This window comes from Protopterus annectens, chromosome 5.part0 (assembly GCF_019279795.1).
Source record: "Protopterus annectens isolate FY-2018-M chromosome 5.part0, PAN1.0, whole genome shotgun sequence".
Classification (NCBI taxonomy): Eukaryota; Metazoa; Chordata; order Ceratodontiformes; family Protopteridae; genus Protopterus; species Protopterus annectens.
In genome coordinates this window covers 986,794,368-986,815,559 of record NC_056735.1, presented here as the reverse complement: position 1 = coordinate 986,815,559, position 21,192 = coordinate 986,794,368, and positions in this window count along the sequence as shown.

Here is a 21,192-nt window from a genome sequence, read left to right as displayed (position 1 = left end):
ATTTAGAACATTTTTATTCTTTAATTAAAGATCTAGAAAATGACCTGTACAGACTGCAGCGCTACATCTGGCAGTGCAAACATCTAGAAGTGTGCATGTATTTTAAAGTAGTTCCTAGAGGCATGCGCGTACTGTGCATGCCTACTTATGGAGACATGCACCCTGAATTGTTAAGGAAATGGCAATACCTGAACCTTGAACTTAGTTATAAATACATGCAACTGTTGAATGACTATTTCTCTCCTCTTGAACAAGAGTTACTGAATAAAACAGAAAAGCTAAATAAAACAATAAGAGATTCCTATGAACATCCGTTTTGCAGGAACAAGTTAGAACATCTATACCTGCAAGTGCTTGCTTATAGTCACAAACTAGAACAGACCAAGCAACGGAAGTTGCATAGAGACTTCATTGACTTCTCAACAGGTCATGTATTCGTTTGGCCGAGGGGATTCTCTCAACATTCCCCCTCTAACAATGAAGAGACTCCTACCAGCAATCTAGGTGTAAATGAAACTAATGATACTAATGATTCATCAACCTCGACAGTTTGCCAAACCGAGATCGATGCAGTAAGCATTACATCAGATGGAGCCTTTGCCACGCCCCTGGAAGAGTTGCACCTTATGAATGACTGTCTTTCCCCACCTACACCTCTTCCCAACCAAGAAGCTAATAAGAATGTCCTTCGGTTAGGAGCTATTCCAAAGAACAGTATACAATGCACTATTACTCATTTTTTACCCTACCCGATAAGGAAACCAGCACCGCAGAGACAACGAGTGCAGAGCTGGCAAGGAAAGAAACGGAAGCATTCCGGAGAGCCTCTACAACAGCAAAGACGCCAGAAAAGTTGACCGACCTCTTTTTCAATCGCTCCAGGTTAGTGCTAACTGACGAAGAAACCAGCATACTTAACAAAGGACTAACGTTCATTCCCTCACAGTGAAGTCATTTAAATGATACTCTCATAGAACTGAGAATGTTTGCAAGATCTGTAGCTTTGAAATTACATTTTGCTAACAGATCTGAAGTCGAATTTAACACTAGTGATTATGTTAACTTTAAAAAGAAAAGTGTTTATACACCCACTCTACCATCACATGTAGAGTGTTTCTTAAAAGTCTGTGAACAGAATATTTATGAATACTTTTTTAATGGCTATAAGAAATGTAGTTATTTCAATTTGAGTCATAGAGAATATCACTCTTTAAGAACATTATGTAATGATACCACCCTCAATTTTAAACCAGCTGACAGAGGGGGTGGAATTGTAATATTCAACATAGAGGAATATAATCAACTTATGCTTAACATGCTGAGTGATAAACAGACTTATTTAGAAATAACACAGGACACCCTTCACAAGATTTGCAGAAATATAGCTGATAATCTCTATGATATGTTAATGTGCCAACAGATTGGAAAAATCTATATGACTATTTTTCTAGTGAATGTCCCAGAATACCAATAATTAAAGGTCTACCCAAAATTCACAAAGGGATAGAACCTCCACCCATGAGGCCCATAGTGGCAGGAGAGTTCTGGGCCACAGAAAATATTTCCATCTTTTTGGAAAAAACATTAAGACCTTTGGTTAACGATATTTCCACGATTTTAAAAGACACATACACATTGTTAGAATATATAGAACTACTGAAAGAACCCATATTTACAGATACACATTTATTGATTACACTAGATGTTTGCAATTTATTTACTTGCATTCCAAATGATCATGGAATCCAGGCAATTAGGAGTTGATTTCATCTAGAGGGAATTTTAGTAGGAACCAACAGATACTCATTTGTCAATTACTGGATATTGTTTTGTCCAATAATGTCTTTTTATATGGTGAAACCCTATACCATCAGAAATGGGGGGTTGCAATGGGAACTCCATGTGCCAACACGTATGCAAATCTTGTGGTCTTTCAATGGGAACAAACATTTCTATTCAACCATCCATTATTCAACAAAATCATACTATATGAAAGATTTGTTGATGACATACTTATTGTATGGAAAGGTACTCTAGTAGAATTTAAAATGTTCCTAGATTACCTCAACACTACAACCTCTTTCTTACATTTTACTATGGAAGCATCTAGTGATACCATTAGTTTCCTAGACATAAATTTAAGTATTAAAGATGGATGTTTAGTCTCCAGTCTTTACAGAAAGACCTGCTGGAAAAATACTATACTTGATTTTAATAGCATGCATCCACGGCATGTGTTTCCAGCAATTATAAAGAGTCAATTTGTAAGAATTAATAGACTGTGTAGTCAACAAGAAATAAAATATAAGGAAATAGAAAAAATGGAAAAATTGTTTATTGAAAGAGGCTACAATAGAGAGTTGGTACAATCGGTTAAAGGGAAAGTTTTCCCATCAGCCCCCATAGAAGAATTAAACAAAAGGCCAAATAAAAACCATACTAAGACCTATAATTTAGACATTGGACAACATAAAGCTAGTATCAAGGATAAACAAATAACTAAGAATGGATTAACAGTAGTAAGATATATTATGACTTATACCAACGATAGTCAAGCTATCAAACGTATCATTCAAAACAATTGGAAAATTTTGATTATAGATGAAATGACTATGAAGATAGTAGGTGCCTATCCGAGATTTACATATAAAAACAGTAAAAATTTAAAACAGTTATTATGTGGAGATTTTAAGGTAGATATAAATCTAGAGAAGGAAGGAATAATGAGATTTGGAACATACCCATGTGAAAGTTGTAACATGTGCTCATATATAACTAGTGAACAAGATTTTTCACATCCAGTATTTAATTTTAAATTTATTCCTAAATTTGAGGCAACGTGCACAACAGAAAATATTATTTACCTAGCAAACTGTGAAAAGTGTTCAGCTTTTTACGTGGGAATGACAAAGAGAAAATTAAAGAATAGAGTCTATGACCATACCTATGATATAAGGCGTTTAAATGAACAAAACGCCTTAGCAAAACATATTCTAGAACATAGAGAACATCATTTTAAATTTAGAGTTTTAGAAATAGTTAAATGTAACAAGAGAGAGAAAGAAAACTCCAATTTGTTAGAATCCAGAGAGTTATACTGGATTTTTAAGTTAAGAGCACACCAACATCCAGGAATCAATCAATATGTATCTATAAAACCAGCACTCAGAAAAAGAAGATAGCCATATACTTCCTAAGGCTAAGAGTGCATATACATACATACATAATAGTAAATTCATTTCATTCAACTATTTCTAGGTATTTGGTCTTACACCCTATCCTTTACTTATATTCCCACATGAAATCTGATACTGATGCAATATTGCAAAGCATCTGATGTTTATATTATATACAAGGCACGATTTCTAATAATAAAAAGATCTAAAATATTGTATTGATGCATATACATATTTTATTTTTATTTTGATATATATCAGCAGTGTATAATCAAGAACTACTCTATACATTATAAATTATTTTGTTTATTCATTATTTTATTTCATAGAATTAATTTTATATAAATATTAATCAAATTATGTGTTGTACATGGATTATTTTCTTTTTATATATTTGCAGTATTGATATACTTCATAGTACTACATCTGTTTTTAACAAATGCTTTATTTTAACATTACTAATTGTCAATTTATATTCATATTTGCATTTTTAATTCTGAAATTTTTTAATATATAGTATTATATATACATTTTTTATATATTTGAAGCGCTACAAAAGTTAACTAGTTTTAGAATAATAACTTTCCATTGTTATAACCTGACCATATGCCTTGCAGAAAAAAGCTATGCAGTGCCTGTAACTATCAGTTTAAAAGGTTAAGTGATCAGTTAATTAGTTTATTGAATAACTGACTTCAATTAACTGATGGATATAGAGTATTTAAATGTGTGGTAAACTCACAAGAATCAGGATCTGAAGAAGCATACATAGTGTATGTGAAAGCGCTTATCCAGTTCATTTGTTTTATGTGAATAAAAGCTACATTTTGAAGAATTTTTTTGTCTGCTGCTGCTTTAGTTTGGAATCATTAGAACAGACTGTTTCCATGTCTGCCTACCAGTTTATATATTTCTTCATTCTCATAGACTGTGACTGGTAAGCTAATTTGAGTAGCAAGTGATTTATATACTACAAGGCTTGTAGTCTGTCTGAGTAGCTCCCACCTGTGGACATATCCAGATGGTAGACAGAGGTCAGCCTAGTATTCTTTGTGCACCACAGCAGTCTTTTCAGCACCTGAGCAATGGCATTGTCACAGGTGGTTGCTAGCAGTACATGGCTACATCCTTTGATATTTCTGTGTTGTACTTCTACATAAGGGCATGCTTGTGGGATTCATTCTACAGCTATTTGCAGAGTGTGTAACAGCAGACAAGCTGCTATGCCTGTGTGTTTCTGACTCTTCCAGGCCTCAGATACTCTCACTTATATATTTGAACAGCCTCAGGGAAAGGTACATATAACTGGGTTACACCTATGATATAGTACAGACATTTTGCAGTTCAGACTTTGAGGGATTCAGAGCATATGTATTACTACACATTTTCTGACGCGCAAGCGGTGTCTACTCTCACTTATTGACATTTGTCATTAAGTGAGATTCAACACTTTTCTGCCTACTGTTAGTACATTTCACAGGGAGTCAGAGGGGTACAGCTAACATTTGTTTACAAATCAGGGTCATCACTGTAGAGCAGTCACTGTTGGGCAGTCTGGCCTGTGACCTATGCAAATATGCCAGTGTTTATCCTGCTCTGATACTGTGTGGGGTTTGTAAGCTGCTACTGTAACCTTATTCCCTACTAGCATGGCTGTTTCTCTTGCCACAGTCATGTCATGCAATTCCACAACACCTGCTGGTTAAGGCCCACAGAACAAGATTTGTGTTATGCCATTCCTATTTTCCCTTTACATTCACTCATGGTAATGCATGATATATTGCTTTCAGCACTGAGTTATTGTATATCTGCTGTGGTGTAGTGGTACTTCATGCAGACTGGTGTGTCCAAGGTCCCAGGTTCGAGACTGACAAGGGTATTTTATTTTGCTGCTGAGCAGCACAAGGGCCTTGTCATACAGAGTGACTAAGGCACTTTTAAGCAGTTGTAAGCAGGTTTGCGTGGGTTTGCGTGATGCTTAGCGATGCTTAGCTAAGCGCACACAAGCTCACACCCGCGCACCCCTACTAACTACTGCTTAAATGTGCTTACTCCCGCTAACCCCTCGCTAATTTCTTTTAAAGAAAAGAAAATGGGGAGATAGGAAAGTGGTGAAAAGGGGGGCACAAAGAGGTAAAGACAGTAGGGAAACCAGCTTGGGATGTGCAGGATGGGTGTAGGGAAGGTCCATAGCTTCCCATTTCTTTACCAGCAACAGCTGTGCATATGTATGAAATTTGGTGTGAAATTTGAAACCTTCCACCCCTGAGAGAGGGGTGAGGACAACAAAATATGTTGTACTGCCAATTAGAATTATCAGTTTACATGTCCAGTGGACATGTGTGCGAATTGGGCAGCTATGTATGGGGCGTAATTTTTTTGTGGGAACAGATTGCCCTTTTTTTTTTTTTTTTTTTTCAGGTGAGAGTGGAAAGTGAGGCAGAGGAAGTAGGTATATTTGGGGAGGTAGGTTGGGGAGGTAAACAGACAAGACAAACAAGACTCATACAGGGACGGAGTTTGACACATGGGGTGGGTGAACACAATTGACAGGGAAGGATGTTTGGAAATCGCAAGCCCATGAGCCCACAGATGGTAACAGTGGAACTGAGATCCCCACCCATGGGCAGTCACCCCTGCACCTTCACAGCCCAAGGGTGGCTGTGCTGAGGGCTGAGTAGGATGGGCAGGCTCTCCTGAGAGATGTGACAATCTTGCCTCAAACTGGCGTAGGGGATCAGCGACTGAACGCTGGATCTCCCTATGCACCACAGCCTGGACCCTTCGAAGGGTGACGGGTGGCCTTTCTCTGCCCATGCTTGCACAGGGGGGACGAGCCCCATCCCCTGCAGCGCTTCCACCTGAAGGTGGCACAGGACCAATGGAAGAGGGGAACCCGGGCAGGGCACCGGAGCTGCTGGTGCCAGGTGCACTTGCCAACTGAGGAGGGAAAGGTGGGTCCACTGGGACCGGCCTTCCCATACATTCTGTGATTAGGTGTGTTTAATTACAACATAAACAACAGCATTCCAGATTAGTTATAACAGCATGCAGTAATATTCCCATTAACCCAACACACCAAGGTTCCAACAGTTGAACAGCAAGCATAACACATGCATATATTGAACGACAGTAGATATTCCAACAGCATGCAGGGATGTTTGGCAGCAACAGGCCACCATGAACATGGTGTTTGAACAGGGCACATGCATCAGCATCAATGTAAATATTTATAAAACAATAGGACATATGTCCCAACAAATATTTAAGGTTACACATACCCATTGAGGTGTGGAATTGCATGGTTTATGCACATACGGTAAGGTGTAGAAAAAACCTCGGTTAACATCTTATAATGACCTTTTAGCCTACACTACATTCACAGTGACTGCAGTTGTATATCCCCTACCTGTATTATTACACTTGCCACCATACATTAGGTTGTGTCATGGGTTTGGCTAGTTCAATATATGCCTGACCTATATCTGACATACTAACTGTCCAGGATGCAGGTGTTACTGCTACATATTTCTTGTTTGCATTTATATTTATTTATCTACATATCTGGGATGTTTTCACATGACATTTTCACTTCGATTTGTACAGAACTCTGCATTTCTTAACATACACTCACATTTCTGGTGAATAATTACATGCTACATGTGTGCCAGGTTTACTTATTTATGCCAGCCAGTAACTGACTATTGTGGACTGTATATATGTTTCACAGCTACTAGCACTTCCATCACCCACTTTATATGGGACTGCATAACTCTGGGTTGCCAGCACATTTTCAAACAGTACTGTTTGTATAATGCAAGGGTACAACAACATTTCAGACTCTGTGACACAGACACACTCTGGGTTTTAGACCTTTATTAATGACATTGCACACTTTTCCACAGGCTCACTCCTTTATTTGTTTTAATGGTGTTTATGGCAGACATGTTCAAGACATATTATACCTTTATTAATAGGTTAGAACAATCTTTTTTCAGGCTCACTCACTTATGTTATATGACAGTGCCTGAAGGGATATTATTCCAGACATAAGTTACCTTTCTTAATGGGTTACTGCACTCTTTTTCTGCCTCTCTGACGTTTTTATCTGACAGTACATGCAGAGAACGTATTCAGGCAATTCTATGGCTGTTTTATTGGACTACAACACTTTCTTTCATGCTCTCTCCCATATTTTATATAACAATACATGCAGAATAATCACTAACCTGCCTGGTGGCGCAGCCTTAGCAGCCTATCAGCATAGGCTTGCTGATTCGCAGCACGGTCACCTGCAGCTGTAAAGTAAATGAAGGGATATTGAGACATACCTATCCATTATACATACTCCATTATCAATTCTTACATACTGCATTCCATGGCTACATACTCAGTTGTGGGGCATTCTGCATCTCACGGGCCTCCTGTATCCACTGGTTCAGGCAGTCCTGCTTTCATCTTTTCAGGTCTGCATGGTGGTGACAGACCTGCTCACCAGTCCAGGGAATGCCTGTGGCACTGGTGAGGTCACGAGCTAACCAGTTCCAAGCCTCTGCCTTGTACTCCGTCCCTTGGAACTGGCCCTGCAGGAGTCTTGTCTCGTGATGGTGGACAAGGAGCCAAACCATGCATTTGGACTCCTCAATGCCCCAGCGTTGCGCTCGGAAGTGTGAACCCTCTCCTGCACCTGCCATTCTGACTGCAAATGTGAGCTACAATCAGTTATGGTGAGTATTCCTGCCTATGGGGCTTAAATATGCCACATTTCCTGCACTGTTTTGTGATTGGCCATTTTGTAAAATTCTCGGCTGACTGCAGACCTGCTTAGTAATGGTTAAACTACCATTCGTAGGTTTATGAATGTTAATAGTGGCTGCTTCCACTATGTTGTCATGGCTTAGTGGTTCTGTACTTTGATTATGATGCAAAGGGCCCTGGGTTTGAACCTTGTCATTCTTTTATTTTAATACTGTCTAGACAGGCTAGGAGGTGTGGCTGCGTTTAAGCAACTTAGCTCTACGTTTCTCCCCGGTGCCCTACAGTGCCCTGGTTGGTGCAGCGCACATCCGCGCAAACACATTGTGCTGAATAAAGTGCTTTTAAACTTTGGGCAACTGTATTTAGCTGGGTAAAGTGCTATTAAACTATTGGCAACTCTGTTTAGCTGAGTAAAGCACTATTAAACTATGGGCAACTCTGTTTAGCTGGATAAAGTGCTATTAAACTATGGGCACCTCTGTTTAGCTGTGTAAAACGTTGCTTAACACCAGGCTATCTGGGTCCTTTAAAAATATATATTTTGTTCAGTGATACATTGGCCATGTCACTGCTTTTAATAAAATTTTAATCATATATGTCTGGTATTATTTCAAATACTGATTTAAAACATGAATAAGAAGGGGAGTGGTGGGACTCGAACTGTGAATGCCTTCTCTTTGTGCATACGCTCTACCATTATGCTATTGCAATTTGGTGTGATTTGCATAAACATTGTTTCTTATGCTCTTCCATGTCATAATTGCTAACTCTAGCTAAGCAATGGGCACACCCGCGCACACATGCACAAATACGGGCAGCTATATCGTGGATTTAAAAAATATATATATAATTATTTACTTTATATAAGTGTGATGGGGGTTTACAGTGTCAGGGAGTGTGGTGTTGGGTACAAGTACATTTGAGCGAACTCGCTCTTGTGTGTTGACATTTTGCTTTTTATAACCTTCCAGGGGCGTGCATACTTAGACTGCTCAGCAGTCGGACACACCCCCTGCTTTCCTACTCAGTCCGTGTAAGAGTTACGGTTGAGTCAGCATGCCCTCATGAATATTCATGGCACGCTGACATCAAACCGTTCAACTGCAGCCTCCGAGTAAGACTTATTAAGTCTTACACGGAGGATTAGTAAATCCGCGGAGGTGTTTTTTTTGAGATGAAGGAAAAAATTAAAGTACCCTATGGAAACCAGAAATCCAAGTGGAGTCTGGGATAACATGCAAATTCCACACAGAAGAAATCCAGGAAAGAATATTTCTGGAAAGTGAGTCTGAGTGGAATTTTACATAGTAGAAAAGGTAGTATTTTAATGCCCTGTTTTAATAGTAATATTACTGGCTGTTTTTCTGTCCCCCAGCATCCAACATTCAGTAACCTGAAATACTTCAGACACAAGAAGCATTCCAGGTTACTGACTGCAGGTTGCAGATGGTGCTGATAGATGTAGATGGGCACAATATGCTATGCCTCTGGCTAGGAAGCAAAGGATAGCACACACACTTACTACCTAAGTGAAGCTCTTATTAAGATACACCAAACTGAATTCCTCCTAATTTATTTGTACTTTTAAAATACTTAGGGCTGAATTCATGAACACCTACATTTAGTGCTGCTATTTGGTGTGCATCATGCGCATGATAACATGCTATTTAGAATTTATTAAAAAAGCAGTAAAATATGCTAATGAATGCATAAGTAGCCGCATTACATGCTAATTAAGCTATACAACATGGCAGAGCTATTCATGAATGTATAAAATATGCATGTGCACTCAGGACTACCTGTTGCCCTGAAACTTAAAACCATTTGGAAAATAGGCCCAATTATAGTTAGAAAAAAATGCTAGGGGTCGCTGCTGCTATCTTTAACATATATATACAACAGTCTTTAATTCCAGGTGCTATTGCCGCAAGATCTTGGGCACGAAGGAGAAGAATGTTAGACCCCATTTGACTTATCATGGACTCCATGACACAGACATTGTAGAGTGGTACAGGATAGACATGGAAGCATTTGTGGACATATGCAATCTCTCCCTTCCTCACCTGATGTCCAGGCAAAATCATGGAGAACCCATCCTAGTGGAAACAAAGATATGTGTAGCATTATATATACCAGCTACAGGTACTTTCCAGAGACCCACAGGTGCTTTATTAGGGATGTCACAGGTCTCACTTCTAGAATATTACATCAGTTTGTAAATGCAATGTTACAACATGCAAGGAGTCATATCAATTGTCCACACACACCAGAGGGGAAAGCAGCAACCATGCAAGGAGTTTGTGCAATAGCACACTTCCCTGAAGCTTTGGGGGCCATAGATTGCACACGTATAGAAACAAAAGCCCTACCTGGTGAACAGAGAGGGAAGTACATTAACAGAAAAGGATACCACTCTTTAAACTGTCAGGTAGTCTGTAATGCTCAAGGTATCATCAACAATGTGTGTGCATGTAACTCAGGCAATTTTAATGGCTCACACTTATAGCATACCTGTGAGCTGTACACTAGCTTTAATAGGGGTGACTTTCCACAAGGCCATCTACTGGGGATGCATGTTATGCACAGGAACTTTAGCTAATGACACCCATGAGAAACCCACACAACCCTAGTCAACAAGGATACAATAATGCCCATGCTCAAATTAGGAATATTACAGAACATGTATTTAGCATGTCTATATAACCTCTTTTACACATGGGGTCTGCAGTTGAATGAACATGGTTTTAATGATTCATTATTTTATTCTTAAATATGTTTTCAAACAGATATTTTTACAGGCTGTTTTTTAAAGCTTCTAGCAATAATTTATTTCATAAATACTTGTTTTTAAGGATGACAATATTTCATTAATTTTATTTTTGAATTCATCATTTGTTCAAAGAACTTTTCTTATGCTGCTTGTTTCTAAGGGAGTCAGTTTTTATTAAGTGAAGTTTTCTGTTGCTCATTATATAATAATTAGTAATTAATTCCCAAGCTGTGGCTGGTATATGATAGGAATGTTTTGGTATTTCATTCTTACCAACCTCTTACAGCAAGAAATCTGGACAAAGCCATAAATTATGGAGGTACAAGGCCCAAAAACAGGGATAATTTTTTAAATTCTGCTTTTACAAACTTAGAATGTTGCTAGCATATCAGGTTTTGTGTTATAATGAGTTTTCTGAAGAGTATGAAGTCTGAAACTCAAATGTCTGTCATTATTTTTCTGACTTTAATTTTCAATGACTTGCCAGTACTTTGCCTGAAAATCACAATTTTATGAAAATCAGACCAAACATATGAGGCAAAAATCTGGACATTCTGCAAAAATCTGCATAGTTGAGAGGTACAGGATCATCTGATCATAGGATCATATGAAGTTACTAGGCTATTGGCCTTAAGGCCCTTACAAGTTTAGTTAAGAATTTACCTCATGTTCCAGTAAGTGAGCACCTGATGCCACTGTCCATCAGGAACACAGCTGGAATATCAGGGGTGTATTTTCTCTACCCCATCCAGTTATCCAGGTTGTGCTCAAAAAGGGTTAATAAGGTATTTTGCTTGACATGGAGAGGGAGTTTATTCCACAAAAGGGAGAGTCTCTGGGACACAAGTATGTCCAGCCAATAAGTCCTGTTGATGTCACAGACCGGGTTGAGGTTGCAAATGTGGGTTACTGGAGTGGAGCCTGACTTGCGGATATGAAGAAGTCCTATCAAGGTGGGGTCTGAAATTGCCTTGTATAGCAGACAGAGGTCACCTCTGAGGAGTCTGTAGGAGACTGAGTAGAGGGACAGGGCTTTTAGCCTATCTGCATAGAGTAGATATTTGAGGCCCTGGACTCTCCTGATGAGGAACTTCTGCAGTCTGTCCAGCTGCTGCATGTGCTTTGTGATGTACATGATGAAAGGGGCATTGGACTCAATAATGGATCTTATAAGGGAAGAATACAGGGATGTTATGACCACCTTGTCCCTGGATGAGATACCCTTACTAATGAGGTGGGCCATGTAGAAATCTTTCCATATAATGGAGACAATACGGTGGTCAAAAGTCAGTTTACTTTCAACCTGGGTGCCTAAGTCCCTCATGACTGATTGCATGCTTAGGACCTTATTATTAATGTGATCATTTGTGGGGACATCATTCTCCCCAAAGGGGATGATGATGATGCATTTTTTGGCATTCAGTTTGAGGCCATGTTTCTGGCACCAGTCATTTGTTTGGGTGAGACCCTCCTGTATGATGTCCACATCACTAGGGGAATTGATGATAGCACTCAGCTTACAGTCATCTGTAAACTTGGTCAGCCATAGCCCACTGATTTTGGCCTGCTCCTCAGAAAAGTATATCCCAAACAACATAGGCCTCAAGACCAATCCTTGAGTACACCACTAGTTATGGGTCTACTGCTTGAGGTGGCTTCCCCTATTTTGACTAGGTAGGTTTTATCAGTGAGCCAGTTTGCTACCCATCTGGTAACATATGGATTGATGCCTAGTTATGAGAGTTTATCTATTATACCTGAGTGGGGAATAGTATCAAAGGCTTTGGTCAGGTCAAGGTAGACAGTGTGCACCTTCTTTCCCTCGTCCATGGCTTTGGTGACTGTCTCAAAGAAGTCAACCAAATTTAACAGGCATGACTTCCCCTTGATGAAACCAAAATGTGTGGGATTGAGTGTTTGGAGGTTGCCAATGCCCTTGTTAATGAGGTCCATGATAATCCACTCCATGGCCTTGCAGATGAGGTTAGTTTGTCTGATGGGTCTATAATTTTCTGGATCTTTGGATGCTCCACCTTTGTGCAAAGGGAAGACAGTGGCTGTCCTCAACTCAGCTGGAATGAAGCCATTACTCAGGCTTTGGTTGAATAGGCTGCCTAATGGTGTGGCAAGTTCCAGCCTGAATTCAAGTAGGATGCAGCCTGAGATGTTATCAGGTCCCATGGAGGCTGCATTTTTTGCCTTTGAGAGAGCAGTGATGACTTACTCCCTAGAGATAAGGGGAAGGGGGCATGTGCTGGGATGTCCTGATTTACTGATGGGGGAGACAGAAGGGTGAAGTTTTCACTGAACCTGTCTGCCAGCAGATTGACTATATCTATGGCATTTGTGTATGTGGTGTCCTTGACCACCAGATCTGGGTGCCTCCTTTGAGACTGCAGACATATGTGAAGAAGGCCTTATGACTGACTTTAGTAGATGTGGACATTTTGGACTTGAAGTTTGCTTTGGATGATTTCACTAGTGCTCTTATTTGCTTGTTCAGGCTAAACAGAGATTGCTTACAATTAGACACCTGCTCCTTCTTAGTTCTGGACAGTACATTTTCCTTTTTATTATAGAGTTTGTTTATTGCAGATGTCCACCAGACAGGTTTATTCCTCCTTGAGGAGAAGGATTTCATCCAGTCTGGTATTCCTGATTCCATGCACCTATATAAATGCTTGTATAGTACTTTGGTGTAGGTTTGGACATATGTACCAGTTCCTGTAAGCTGTTTATACCTTCCCTCAGAAGGTTGTAATCAACTTTGGAGACGTTTTTTTGTTTGACCCTAGCTGTGGGACTGGGAGAGATGGTGACTTTGAAAGTGACTGCTTTTTGGTTGGATCTTACCAGGGATGATGACACTGTAGGGATGCTGCAATGGTTACTCATGTTGGTTAATACCAAGTCCAAGATATTTGCAGTTATTATGGGGTGCGACCAACTGATCCAAGGCATTTGCATTGACGAAATCAAGAAATCTCTGGGCATTTGTGTTTTGGCATGAGTATTTCTTCCATCCTATGGTTGGATAATTAAAGTCACCCAGGATCAGGGTAAAGAGTTGAATCTTGATAGATATGAGGAGGTCCAGATAGGTGGAGTGGGCATCTTGATTCAGTGTTGGGTGCCTATAGCTAGCTGTGATTTGAATAGGGTCTTGTCAGTTGTTAACTTCACCTGGAGTGTCTCCTGTACATCATACTGTTTGACCTGCCTGGGGGTGTCTTTTATATATATTGCAACTCCACTTCCTTTTGTTTTCTACCCACGGTTTGGGGTCTGAATGTATGATAGGATGAGAAACCTGGTATGGCTGGGGTGCTCTCTGCAGCTTTGAACCAGGTTTCTGTGACTGCATAAATGTCAGCATCTTCCAGGGTTAAGAATGCTTGCAATGAGTGCAGTTTTATGTTTAGATTCCTAGGATTTAGCAGCATGACCTTTAATTTACGTTTTGGTGAAATTTTCATGTTGGTAGTTTGACCTCATGGAATTGTCTAAAAAAGGCACTATGGGGGAGGTAAGACCCTTTTCCAGGAGCCTGAAGCCCAAGGGCGACAGATGCAGGCCATCTCTGGCAAAGCAGAGTAGTTTGTCAATCATGTCATCCCAGACTGTCAGGTACTGGATACCCTTGGAATGACACCAGAAACTAAGCCAATTATTAAAGTCAATCATCTTCTGTTTGTATTGAGGCATCATGATGGGTGATGGTAAAATACTGCTTAAGGGTAGGAACATACCTGTCTGGGACACGTATTCAGTGAGCTTGATCATGTCTCTCTTCATATAGTCCAAGAAAGTATGTCTGATGTCATTCATGCCAACATGGACTATGACAGAGTCATAACAGCACCTGTTGACAAACTTGAGTGCATGGGTGATATGGTGGATTCTAGCACCTGACAGACAACTGACCGTGACCTTCTCCTTATCCACCCTGGTGAGGGGCACATCTATGTGTCTCACAATGGAGTCTCCTATGACTAATATTTTGGGCTTATGTTTAGGCCTTAGTGGCTGTGAGACACAGGTGTGTGAACTATGCATGATATGTGTATTGCTGGGCAGTTGAGTTTGCATATATTTTTTCCATAGAGGTCTCTTTTGTTTGGGTATGTTTTTATTGAGAACCTCCGCATATGTGTGGGTGTGTTGTGTAAGTGTGGGTGGGGTTTGAGCTGTGGTGTTTGTGTTGACAGCCTTCTCAGTGCCAGATATACTGGCTTGTGGGGGAGAGAGCAATGACTCTAGGTTATTGATGCAATTGCATCTCTCATAAATTGTGTTCCTAGGTGGTAGTAGTAGAAAGTTGTCTGTATACATGAGGCAGCTGCTACATTGTCTCAGGATGCCATATCACCCAGACTGGCAGGAGAAAATGTAGGAAATTGTCCATCCATATTTGTTAGAAACTGAGGGAGAGAGGCCAGAGAGAGTGCTAAGAGGGTAAAGGGTGGAGGGTCTAAGAGTAGTACTACTAGGTGAACACACAAGTGCTACTAAGGGAAAATGTGTAGCTGGAATACCTTAAAAGGGTTAAAAACCATGCAGCTGCAGCTCTGGATGCAGCAAACCTGTATCCAGTCTATGCTATTCAATTTAAGGTTGAGAACACAGTAAAACTCACAAATAACTACAGATTAACCACTTACAGACAAAAGCACAGAACTCCCAGTATGAAAAAATATAAACAGTAATGAAATGCAGTAAAATGAATTAAACAGTAATGAATTGCAGTAAATAGCAATGAAGTATAGTTAATCAGTAAATTGCTTTAAAACAGTGCAAATGTCATAAATTTGCTCACCATCACAACAGTAAAAAACAGCTCAAACAAAACGGCAATTCAGTAGAATACTGTCATCAATTTAATAAGGCTACTGACAAGCGGTAATAAATACGGCAAACTAAATGCAGTTGAACTCCTAAGCACAAGAAGCAAAATGAAGTAGGAAGAGGAACTTTTTTTTTTTTTTTTTTCAGTAGAAAGTAAGGAAACAGAAGATAATTCAAGGATGTGAAGCTAGAGGGGTGGGCCTTCACAACTTATTTCACTGTAAACAGTACAATAAGCTGATGTAATGGGACTTAGGGGAGTGTCCAATATAAAATTTATACTAGAGGCAAGCAACTCAAAGCCCCCAATCTTTAATACCATAACAGCAGTTGGGTGGGGAGTGGGATACACAAGGTCAGAACAGAGGTAAGGATTGAATTCACTAAGTCCAAAAAAAACAGTCGCGCATTTTAAACAGATATGCAGCAAATGTTTAAATCAGAAGTGCAGAAAACAGTTGAAAATAAGCACTTATCTTTTCCAGTCTCACCTGAGCAATGGCAGAAGGCCTAAGTCACTGCAGCATTGAGCAAACAAGTACAAACTGGTTTAAACAATGGCTGTTTAAGGCAGAGAAACAGGAACCAGACAAATTATCCAATCAAAAAAACACAACCTTGCAGTAATTTCTCTAGCTGTATTAGGCTAGCCTGAATCTCCTTCCCACAAAGAAATGGCTAGGCCTCTCTAGACAAAAGATTTCACTACAAGCTCCAAAAGTCACAAACAGTAATAGATATTCAGATCTATGCTCGGGTTTTTCAGGCACAGCAACAAAGTAAAAAGAACAGAACAGGGAATCAAAAAGGAGACAATGATCAAAACTGAGGCAAAGATTAAATTCACTAAGTCTAAAAAATAGTTGCACAGTTTAAACAGGACAGAGCACTGTCATCATCACTTGCATAGGTTTGTGATGAGTATACAGGAGGGTAAGCCTGACATCAATGAAGTGAGTGTGTGGGTAGCAAATAATTTATTCAGTAAGTATATAACTGATAGGCCAGTAGCAAGAGATTTATACAAGTCAACTTTATGGTTTATATAATGTATGCATGTGTGTGTGTGTGTGTGTGTGTGTGTATGTCAGGTGGCATGGCCAATTTTTTTTTCAATGTGTGTATGTCTGCATGAACACAATCAAGCACTGTGCTAGAACTACATCCTGGCATCTCATATATATGTGAGTTATGCATGGTAGAGTAGTCAGGTTAGTGTAATCACCCCAGACCATGAGAGCCACCTCTACCAGAAGTTGCACTGCTAGTCCCATGGCTTTGGGTAGAAGTTGGTGTGCTACCTGAATGTGAGTGTTGTTTGCCAGACACGCTTTCATCATGACTACATCCAGGATCACAACTATGTGGCCTACCATGTCAGGATGTGGATACCTCAATCACTGATGGAGCAGTGGAAGTAGTGCCAGTATGGGACCTGGATTTGGCGTGGCTACATTGGCTAACATATGCCAATGTAGCAACTCTCTGGCCAGATGGATGCTGCCTCTTCTCCACAAGACATTTCATTAGACACTTCATTCCAGTGTGTCATTCATCCAGTCCAAGGAGTCACCCACATGATTCAGGAAGTCTTTCATGTCAGAATATACATTTAGTATTTGCATTATCTTTTCTGAGGTCCTGGTGGAACATACCTGTACCTCTATGATGATCCTACACACATCCATTGCATGGCACCTATTGACACACCAATATCAGGAGGAGGGTGGACAGAAGGCCTCCACCAAGCAACTCTAACCTCCATGTGTGGCAATTTCCCCCTCATTCTACTAACCTCTATGTGTGGTACTTTGTCTTCATGAAGGCTATGAGGAGGCTTAACCAGCTCTGCAACTGGAGTAACCACATTACCCTGATCAACTATGTCACCCTCAACCAGTTTTATGTCTGAGGTCTCTGTGGAATGGGTATGTGTATATGCATTCTGACTATGTCTGGAATATGGGCAGGGAATGTGGGAGCCACAGCCTCAGTGTCAGACTGACTCAATACACACCTGGACTGTGCATCTTCATCCCTACTATCATCATCAGAGGTTACTGATACTCTTGATGTCAGGCTGTAAGAGTTCTCAAAGTCACTGTCAGAGTCACAAATAATAACAAGTAATCAACACAACAGGGAGAGAAACAGAATATAAACTGATCATCATATCTGATGTTATGTTATGTTATGTTATGTTATATAAAACATATCGTAAATAGCAATAGGTGCTAACCCAATGCAAAAAAAGAGATTTGTGCATACATAAATCAACTTTATGTACAGTAATAACAATAAACAAAGGTTCAGATGGTCATGCAAAATCAGAACAAGATGTGTCAAACATAAGAAAGTGAGATGAAACATGGATGGAAAGCATCACAATGCAAATGGTGCAAAAAAAACAGAAAAAAAATCCCCTTTACATCTGCAGAATAAAAAGCATCTCATACAAAGTATACTGTCCAGGTTCATTCACCCTCATCCACCTCTCTCACTCTCTCTGTAAATTATTTAACTGTATTGTACACCTTCATGTTTAACAGCAGACACACTTGAGTTGCCCTCCATGTCAGTATGAACATCAACAATTCTGAGTGAACCCTCTGCTAAGCTGTCTGAATCTCTGACAGGAACTCATCTGTCTCAGTCAGTGTTAGTTCAGTAGCAGGACCACCTTCAATAGACAGCCATTCCTAGGCAATTGCAGTTGGCCTACATTTCGCATTCATTTTATCACTGGCCCAATATCTGATTTTTTGATTTTTTGATAAGTACTGCCATGTCCTCAGACTACATTGAAACCATTGAACACCTGCTCCTAGATATGGTCATGCACACATAAATTTAAAAATTGAGGCACCCTAAGAGTATACACAAGTAAATATAGAATCCACCACCCCCAAAAAAAGGAAATGAAAAGCATTTCTACAAATCTGCAAGGTTGACAACAGTTATGTAAATTTGTAGTACCTTGCAGCATTGACAAAAAGAATGTAAAATTTTCCATTAAAAATAGATACAAATTTCTTTGGAGATACACTTACATTGAAGTCAGGCAAACATATCTCATGGGGTCAATACATTTACTGAACTACAAATATTAAACCACCAGCATTTGCTAATAAGTGATATAACATTCTTCTGCAATAACTGCTCATATTACCAGAGAAAAAAATTCCATAATGGCACATAGCATTTACTTTACATTTTTTATGCAAAGCAACAACTAATATACGTGGAAAAACAATGCAGATAGTAAACAAACGGGCATACCTCTCAAACTGGAAACATCAAAAATCTGGACAAGGCCCATGAAAAATAGGTACAAATCTGTATGCCGATTAACATAAACTTTACATACATAATTATGTAACACCACCCACTCCAATGGAATTGTGGGATACCAACTTTCAAATGCAAACTGAAGAACAGACAACCAAAATATGACACCAGAATCCCCCTGCAGCCATTCCAATGTCCCATTACCTGGCTATTTCACCCTATTTACCATAAACACTAATGTGCATACTGCTTTACTTCTACAATGATTATGTGGATTTTATTTTCACATTTTATAGCACAATGCACAAACACTAACAGATATCTGCTAAACAAAGCAATACTGTCTCATAATGAAAACAGACTTAGCAGTAAAACATCTCTGCCCTTGAAATTCACATTCATTGAAACAGCATTGAAACCCACATCACATCCAAAGAAAATGCAGCTGGCCAGTGGTGGATAAAGATTACCTTTGGGCTGTTATCAAATCATAGGCCCCTTGCACACAAAACAAAAAAAATACACATTCTTCTATACACTTTCCTGACTTTATTATATTCCTTGTATAATACAGCACACTTGTTAGACTTAGAGCGCATTTTTAATTTTTTGTTTGAACATTTTTCCAGTAGGCAATGAAATAAAATGCATGAACCAATAATGACAAAACTGCCCAGTTCAGAACATTTCCATCATAAAAGTCTAGTTCCACACACACTTATATATATATATATATATATATATATATATATATATATATATATATATATATATATATATATAAAATATAATGACAGTAGTGTAAGCCATGGGCATCTTGCATAGCTTCAGTTTCATTTTTTTGCTTGACTTACTCTGATTTGTGTTATCAGACCAACTCAATAGATGTAAATGCACAACAAAATAAACTAGGTGAACTGCATGTTTTAAGACTTCCAATTTTTAGTCCAAGTTCTGACAGACCCTCTCCTACATTCATCCTGAAGCATCAAAACTATCATTGTAATCCAGATGCTATTAACTGGCCACTCTTGCTTCTCCACTGTCTGCAGTGGAAAAATATGCATTTTATCGTGAATGCTGGAAAATGTACTGTAATTGTTTAAAAATATTTCTCTTATAATGCACCACAGAACATAATAATTATGATTTTCTGTTCCTGAATTTGGGTTAATGATATTTTTTGCTCTTTCCAATGAGGCACAGATGCTCTTGTGCATGACATTTTCTCACTTGTTATATTTGTAGCTACACCCCTGACTTGTTGCCCCCACTACTTTAAAAAGTACAACACAGTACAGTATCAACAATGCATCTACATGCTGTGGGAGTAGAACCCACAGTCTCCTGCATCAAAGGCAAGCATTTAACCTGTGATGCTATTAACAATGTAAGCTGATTCAGCAAAAGCAGCATTAAACGTCTCTTCCCCTGAAACTCTCAGCTCCTTGTAAAATTGTAAAATCCATTCAACACTCAACTGTATCTCTCAACTTTGCAGAACAAGAAATCTGGAAAAAGCCAAAAGTTATTGTGGGGGGGGGGGGGGGTCAAAAGCCTAAAAACCAGGGACATGTTTTAAACATTGTTTGTATAATTTTGGAAAGTTGCTAGAATAAAATGTGTCACCACGATGCATTTCGCTGCCAAGACTTGAACCCAGGACCCTGTGCTCTATAGTCAGAGAAACATACCACTATGCCAAATCAGCAGTTGCTTGAACAGTAGAAAGACTGAAACTTAAATGGCTATCATTTAGTGAATTCAGTTCTCACTTCTCACCATACCTCTCAACCTCTTAGCACAAAAAACCTGAACAAAGCCAATAATGAGGGAATACAGAATTCAGTTTTTACTTGTCACCATAGCTTTCAACCTCTTAGCGCAAAAAACCTGGACAAAGCCAATAATAAGGGAATACAGAATTCAGTTCTCACTTGTCACCATAGCTCTCAACCTCTTAGCACAAAAAACCTGGACAAAGCCAATAATATGGGAATACAGCCCCAAAAATAGGGACAAATTTCAAATACTGTTCTTATAAACTTAAAAATTGCCAGAATAAAAGGTTTTGTGTTAACATTTATTTTCCGAAGAACATGATGTCTGAAATTCAAATGCCTGTCATTATTTAGTGAATTCAGTCCTTCCCTGAAATCCAGACCAGAAAACCACAGATTTGATGAGGCACAGAAGAAAATTATGAGGCATAAATTGGGTGGTGGGTAGGGACATTAAGCTCTTGTTACCTGTACCCAAGGTACAAGGTTTGAGTCTGAGTACACTTTCTACCTTGTCACACACCCTGCTTTTCCTACCTTATCTCTCTCACACACACACACACACATACACACA